The sequence below is a fragment of the Pagrus pagrus genome, assembly GCF_965226575.1.
Source record: "Pagrus pagrus genome assembly, chromosome: 16".
Taxonomy (NCBI): Eukaryota; Metazoa; Chordata; class Actinopteri; order Spariformes; family Sparidae; genus Pagrus; species Pagrus pagrus.
The window spans coordinates 23,864,422-23,871,791 of record NC_140200.1 but is presented as its reverse complement, the minus strand read 5'-3'; the positions used below and the strand labels follow the sequence as shown (position 1 = coordinate 23,871,791).

Here is a 7,370-nt window from a genome sequence, read left to right as displayed (position 1 = left end):
ACAGTTTTGAAATCACAGCTCTGTAACTGTGTTGAATTTAAGGGTGACTGTTGGGCCTTGGCGGAGGTATGTGCTCTACTACGTCCCCTTGTAGTTCCATCATAGGTTTAACCATTTATTGCAACAAATGCATTTAAGATGTTCCCTGAATTGACCCAACAGCATGCTAAGCCAAAACAAGGAGTACAATGCAGAAAACCCCTCAGGGTGCACAAGATTGAGCCATAAGGAAAACAATACTTACAGTATACTGTCATAATAGTGTTTTTTAAGACCTCAGGCAATTTTTCACTGAGTGTTGGGCTGATATGATAAGAAGTAAAAACATTTGTGTCACCAGTACAAGGACAGGCTAGTGACGCTTCAAATGTAATAAGAAAGTGGGCTGACACTGCAGAAGAGACAGAAGTGACATTCAGGGCTGACACATCTAACCCATGGGAGAGTCCTCATCACGTCAGGAGTGTTACCACTGGAATGAGTAGGTTCATGAACAAGCTGAATGGAGCCAGAAATATCAAGAAGTGCCAGAAAAGCTTTACTTAGAGGGTCAGAAGGCTTATTTAAGTGGATATTGAAATCCCCAATAATTAGGATCTTATCTGAAGGACTAACAAGATCTGAAATAAATTCTCCCAATTCTTCTAAGAATTGGGAGTAAGGCCCTGGAGGTCTATAGATTACCACCAGGTGAAAGCCTGTTCCCTTTGAGTGTTTTAAGCTCATTGGAGCAGCAGTTTCCAGTGATAGGCCATTCAGTGGAGCTTATGCTAGATAATGTATTAACTGGAACAATGTACCTTTCAGTAATGATGGGATGCACTAGTGATTAGCTTTGGGGGTTTTTTGGTAAGACTGTATAAGGTGCCTGCTGAGACATTTCCCCACTGTCAGTGGTGGAGATCAGAATGAGATTATTGTGATTTACAGTTCTTCCTGAGTGACCCCAGCTGTTCTGCACAGAGTTCCCTCTGCTCGATCCAGGAGAACATCAGGGTAAACTAAGTAGGTCTTCAGTTCTTCATCCACAAATTACTCTGAGACCATGAAATACAAGTGACATACAGGGTACACCCTGGATAAGTCACCAGTTTGTTTGCGATTAATGAAAATACCTTTATTGGGATCGATCTCTGGAAAATCAATTAACAAAAACAATCAGAACCAACAACCTTCCCACCAGGAACAATATATACCAAGCATAACAACTGTTAATCTAAATTAAAAACTCATCTTCACATGTTTGCATTCATCGTGTGACAGCGTCTTTAATATCTCTAGTGGAGGCTAGACCAGCAGCACACCTACTGTAACTCCCCTTAATAACATGTTGATTAAGTAGTGATTGGATGCCACAACCTATCACATCTGTGAGAGAGAATCAAGTTTTTTTTCCAGCAGATACTGATTGTCAACCCTTCAATCAGTACACAGAGGATTTCGATATTTATTTAGCTGTTTTGTACAGTTAGACATTCAGTAGATGGAGTGCTTTGATAATCAGATTTGGAAAGTGTGATATTACAGCAGCAAAGGAACACTTAAGGAGGTGCATTGGGTAAGAAACAAATGAAGCCCTAGAATATAAACTTTACCATACTGTCATATGTGCTGAATATGCAGTGTAAATGATACAGTTCAAGTAGTAATACAGCTGTACAAGTAAGTGGTAATCTGTAACATGCTCAAAACTGGCACCTTGGACAGATACGGTGACAGTTTGTGAGTGCATCATCTCCAAATTCAGCCAAAATACTCCCATTCACAAACAAACCATACAGCATGATGGGCCTTCGGTGAGCTGGGTCAGCTGAGGCTCCTGACACTGGAAACACAAGGTACCTGATTTTAAATCGCCATTGTCACACTCTAGTAAAGTCTAGTGCTAATTATGAGAACATGTACCACACTGATCTGAAGAAATCATCTGGCAGCAAGCAGAGTGAAGACCAGGGTATTTAACTGGTGCTAATTGCCAAGATGCACTGCAGGCATGTGTGAACGTCAACAGCTCAGTTCAAGGGAAAACCAGGCCCAGCCTCTCCAGTGCATCCCTGTAACACAACAAGCACAAGAAAACCACAGCAGAGTCTGGACAAAAAAAAAAGAAAAAAGGTGTAACAAACACAGGTCTGTGTAAGCAGACATACTAAACAACCCTTGTAACTCACACTTGCGTAAAGTTGGCATAAAATCCTTTCCAGCAGGTTGGAATGTTTCATTTGTTATTTTTTCAGTAACAAACACAAACTCCTTTTTAAAAAAGGAATTTGCCTTGGTGCATGGAGCAAAATAAAAGGCTAATTACTGCAACAGTCAAGAAGGTAAATCTAGAACACAAAAATTGTAAGGAAATACCACATCACAAGATGTGCTAAAGTTCACAGTATAAAAGAGTATGTCATGGGACGGTCAAACATGCCAGCTGATGTAACGTATAGAGACAGACATCCACTGGGGGGGCTTGTTGAGACCAGCTGCAGAGGAGAATAAAGGACATGGTGGTAATTCATCACTGAGGTGGCTGGACTGGATTTCTGCTCCTAAAAGACAGATGTGGCAGTGCAGTTAGTTTAGTTCAGACATTGTTTTATTGTTTTATTGTTTTATTAGAACATGTTAGGACTGTGTTTATTATACAGTGTGAACAGTGACGTGATCAGGCTCAGGTATAAACAGTGATGTTTTTAATGTGTTTGTACAGTCCTCTGTACATGTACTGTAAGATATTTACATTCAGCACACGCTTTTGTCCAAAGTGACTTTCAGTAATTCATACATTCATACACTGCTGGTGGTGGCTGCAGTGCAAGGTGCCGACCAGCACATCAAGAGCAGTTTGGGGTTCAGCATCTTGCCACTTCGACATGCAGAATTGAACCAGCGACCTTCTGATAACAAGACGCTGGCTCTACCCCTGAGCCACAGCTGCAGAGATATGATAGTAGGATCTTTAATTTTAATATTACATGATGATTTATTCATTATTTCACTCTGATGATGTCCGGACCCAACTGCAGCACACAGGAAACCAGGGGTAGTCGGTATCAGCTTTTAAATGTAAACCCCAGGAGATGACGAACAAACACTAATGACGTCACAATGAAGAAGTCAATATCAGAGTCCTTGGCAGAGCTGCCGGTGAAGCAGGCTGAAACTGGCTGTGAAGGCAGTGTGCACGTCAATATCACAGTCCACACACAATTGCAGTTAGGTGTAATTAGGGTCACAATACCAGATCGGAGAGAGCAGATGGCAAAGCCGTGAAGGCAGAAGTCAGCTGGTGGAGAATCCCTCGGAGCACACAAGACAAGCGTGACCACAGGAAGCCACAGAGGAGCAGAATGACACTCACTCGGGAGCGTGGCGAGGGGAAAGTTTTGCCGAACAGCCGCAGGCAAAGCAGTTTCCACAGTAGCAGCAGACAATCTCACAGTCAGGGACAGAAGGCAGGTGAGTTTACTGGGGAACAGGCGAGGCGGGTTGGTCAGAGACGGGCAGAGTCAGCAACGGGCGATCAGTCCAGATAGAAGAGCTGGAGAGTCAGACTCTTTCTGTGAGGCTGGGGTTGACATACCAGGTTGATTAGTGATGAGGAGCAGCTGTGTGAGCAGGTGAGTAGCGCGGGCTGATCAGGTGAGAGAGGCTGGTGACAAGGCAGGTACCTTACCTCACCTCCTTACCTGACGTAAGCAGGTGACTGGAAATGCCAAAACTGTGACCCAGTACTCATAATACATTAAAACACAGTGCCATCTGCCCTCTTTCAGGAGAAAGTACTGAACAGCTGTGTACAAAACTAATGATTTTATATTGTCATATAGCAGAATGTCATGATTTACTGACGGTACATCATATCTGACAGTGTCACTGCTACAGTTAGACACGCGTAATAAACCTTGTAATGTCCTCAAAAATGTATAGAGAAGTTACATAACAGTCTCACAAACGTAATGCCAAGTTGTTACAATAACAAGAATTGAAGGATGATACACTTTCTACTGCCGGGTCCATACAATCGCAATTTACAGTCAGCTGTTACAAATAAAGGCAACTAATAACTGTCAAAATAAGACTGCTATCTTATGATCTTCACGTGTAGTATTTGTGTATACAGTATGTTTACAGCTCACTTAGCTCAGCTTTAGCTACGCCACAGTGCCTCGAAAACAGTCACATCACACTGACAAAGGATACTAAAAGATAACAACCATCACAGCCACAGTCTGCTCACCCTGCTGCCACCTGGCAAAAGATACAGAAGTATCTACTGCCACAGCACCAGACAACAGAGCAGCTTCTTTCCTCAGGCTGTGAGGCTCCTGAGCTCACTATTAACACTCCATCATAAATATTGTTTTTCTTGTAGCATAAAGGGACAACAACTTGCATTTCATTGTACAACGCTGTGTGGTTCAACGTATCACGATGAAGCAATGTCGACCAAACATTGAAGTTTACGGTTACTGACCCCTGATGTCAGTGTTCTGTGGCTTCAGAATAAACTGAGTAGAAAGCACAACTGGGACTGTAAAATGACTTTTGCAGTGAACCAATTCAAGGCAGGGATTACAACTCCTCCAAAAACACATCAAAGAAAATATTTATGCATTTTATAGGACGCAGGGTTTCAAAATGATGGTACCGTATTGATCAACATTATTTACAGTATTTCTGAAATTATTATCATCTATATTTGTCCTACGCTGCAGATACTGTACGTATTTTCATAACAGCTCTGCTTGTGGATGGCACAGACGAGACGGAATGAAGGAATTTCACACTCTGCTGCCATCAAGAAGTCCAGCCAGGATGTGCTGCTGGTGAACTTAGCAGATGGAAGAAGGAAGAGGGGGATTTCATACTGCTCTCATCATCTCCTTATCTCTCACACCTCTGTATCTGTTTCTTTCTTGCATCTGTGCTCTTCTGTCTGTCTTCAGCATATCTGTTTGTTTCTTTTATTATCACTGGACTCAGCCGTATTGGTATTTTCAAATGGACCCTGAGAAGAATAGCTGTCAGCTCAGCTGTCCCTCTTCCAGGATCTAAAACCGCGGCTTCCTCCCTCAGTCCGTTACCTCAACATGTCTGTCTTTCCCTCCTCAGCTCTCCACTGTGTGCGACTGTGTGCAAACTCACCAACACCTCCAATAAAAACCAAAATAGAAACGACACTTGTCAACATCTACAACTCATGCCTGGGCAATCCCACATGGAACAATTAGATGTTTTTTCCCCTTCTCTAATCCTCTTGCTTTCCTCATAAGGAGAATGTCAAATGCTTTTTCTCCCATGGGTGGGTCTAAAAAAAACAGAAAAACAGATAAAAACCATCCCACACATTTAAGCAACCACTGCCATTTCTTGTTATGTGATACCCAGTAGTTATCTGAATGCAGCCTTCCTGTCAAATGCCACTCAGACATCGTTATCTGCAACAAAGTGTCACCTACAGTCGTCGTGTGTCCTCCTGACAATACTGTGAGTGGATCCATATCTCCCAAGGAGATCACTCGATCTATACTGAGTGTTATGAGCAACCTAACATACTGTGTGTCTGTCACATTCCTATCTTGTAATTGATGTTCATGGCTAAAGTTATGCAGGAGATGTTCTCATACTCTTATAATCCTCTTACCTCACAGACCGGGACTTGTGCGTTGGCTCACCAAACCCCCACGGAGGAATGACGGTCGTGTCCAATTATGCCATTTGCGCTTCACGTCTCACCAGCCACGCACTTCTCCACCTCATTTCACTCGACTTCCACCTCCTCTCCAAGTCACATCGATATCACACCACCGTTCCCTCATCGTAACATCAAACAGTCTGGTGGGAGCACTTCATCTCATCCTTGAGCTGTGGAACAAAAAGGTACAGACACAGCATTTCAGTCTAGTCTAATGGAGGACTTTCTTTACAGTGGCACAGTATGGATCGATTCTTTACTGTGGTGATGCTTAAACGATCACTTCACACTTCAAAATATATTCTCTGATAGCCATGCAGATAGTTTGATTTTTTTAGCCTAGATTTCAAGATGAGAGTTTAATTATTGCACTTGCCTACAAACTAGTGCAATAATTGACTGAAATCTAAAGGATAATTTAACAACATAAGGATTTGGGTTTTATTTTTCAGAGTTTTTGCCATCAATTATCATCATTATCATCAATCATCAATTTTCAAGTTTACAATCATGATAATCATGTTGTGCTGAATATAATCGCTGCCCAGATTATTTTTAGAAACTAGAAAGGTTTCTTTGAGTGGGCAAAATGTAGTTGGACAGCCGCTGGAGTTGCAAGGAGGTGGCTGTGGTTAATGGAAGTCAAGGCAAAAAAAGCACTTTGGTTAGGGTTATTATTTTGGTCATATATCAAAACAAATATATTATGTTTCTAGTCAAAATTGACTTTTTCCATCTTAAAACAGTCCATGATCTTTCCCTAACCTTAGCTGATTGCTTCCATACCGTCAGCGATCAGCCTACACAACACCACCACCACAGGTCCCAACACCTCCTTTCTCCACTGATTAAGGACTCAACCATATCGTTCACTATCACAAAGACTGATTGTTTTTATGTTCTCGTGGTTATTTATTATCTCAGGAACCCTGCACATTGCACATTTGCATAGGCACATTTATTATATATTGCACACGTCATATACATACAAGGACAGTTACTGTATATATGTTTATCTTTATTCTATATTTTTTATTCAAATGTTCTTTTATTCTTCCAACATCTCCTCATTATTGTCTCTATTTTTTGAGACTTACTCTTGTGCTGCTACTATTTCCCTCTGTACTGCTGTATTACCTGCAAATTTCTCCCAAGAAGGATCAATAAAGGAACATCTTATCTTATCTTATCTTATCTGATCTTATCTCAGCTGCTAACATAACCATAAGAAAGCTGAATAATGCTGTAGTCACAACAAGTGAATAGTGTATTGCAAGCTTGTCTGTTTTGGCAGAAAAAAAATGGAATACATCGTCAGGGAACATTTTACGTTCAGAATTTGTACAGTTGCCTGTGAAGTGCATTAATTAGCAACATTTCCTTGCATGTTAATAGAAAACATAATTCTGTCAGCACTATGTTCAACTCAAAATGTATTTGATGTCACAGGTTAGTAAATAAATAAATAAAAGTAATTTTTGTAACATGGTAACAACTCTAAGAAACACGAGCAGTCAGTATCAAAAGGTTCTAAATGTTCTTCTCTTAACAAGCTGTTAACAGTTTATCTACAATAAAACACTATCTGAGAGTAAAACCGAAAAGGAGCACACCTGATTGGTAATAATCCCTTGTTGCACAGAAGGACTGGCTGCACAACTAGAGCAAATGTAGTTAT

The 7,370-nt window shown here is 41.2% G+C and overlaps 1 long non-coding RNA gene across 2 annotated transcripts; it reads right to left on the bottom strand.

Annotated features, from left to right (window-relative positions):
• Nucleotides 1-1,768: 1,768 nt before the first annotated feature.
• Nucleotides 1,769-3,600, bottom strand: LOC311271178. Of its 2 annotated transcripts, none has more exons than XR_014624363.1 (3): nt 3,236-3,600; nt 2,172-2,543; nt 1,769-2,091 (listed from the first exon to the last, which is right to left on the bottom strand). It is a non-coding gene; the product is annotated as an uncharacterized lncRNA (long non-coding RNA). The 2 variants fall into 2 exon arrangements; XR_014624364.1 differs by having other exon boundaries at nt 1,769-2,054.
• Nucleotides 3,601-7,370: the final 3,770 nt, after the last annotated feature.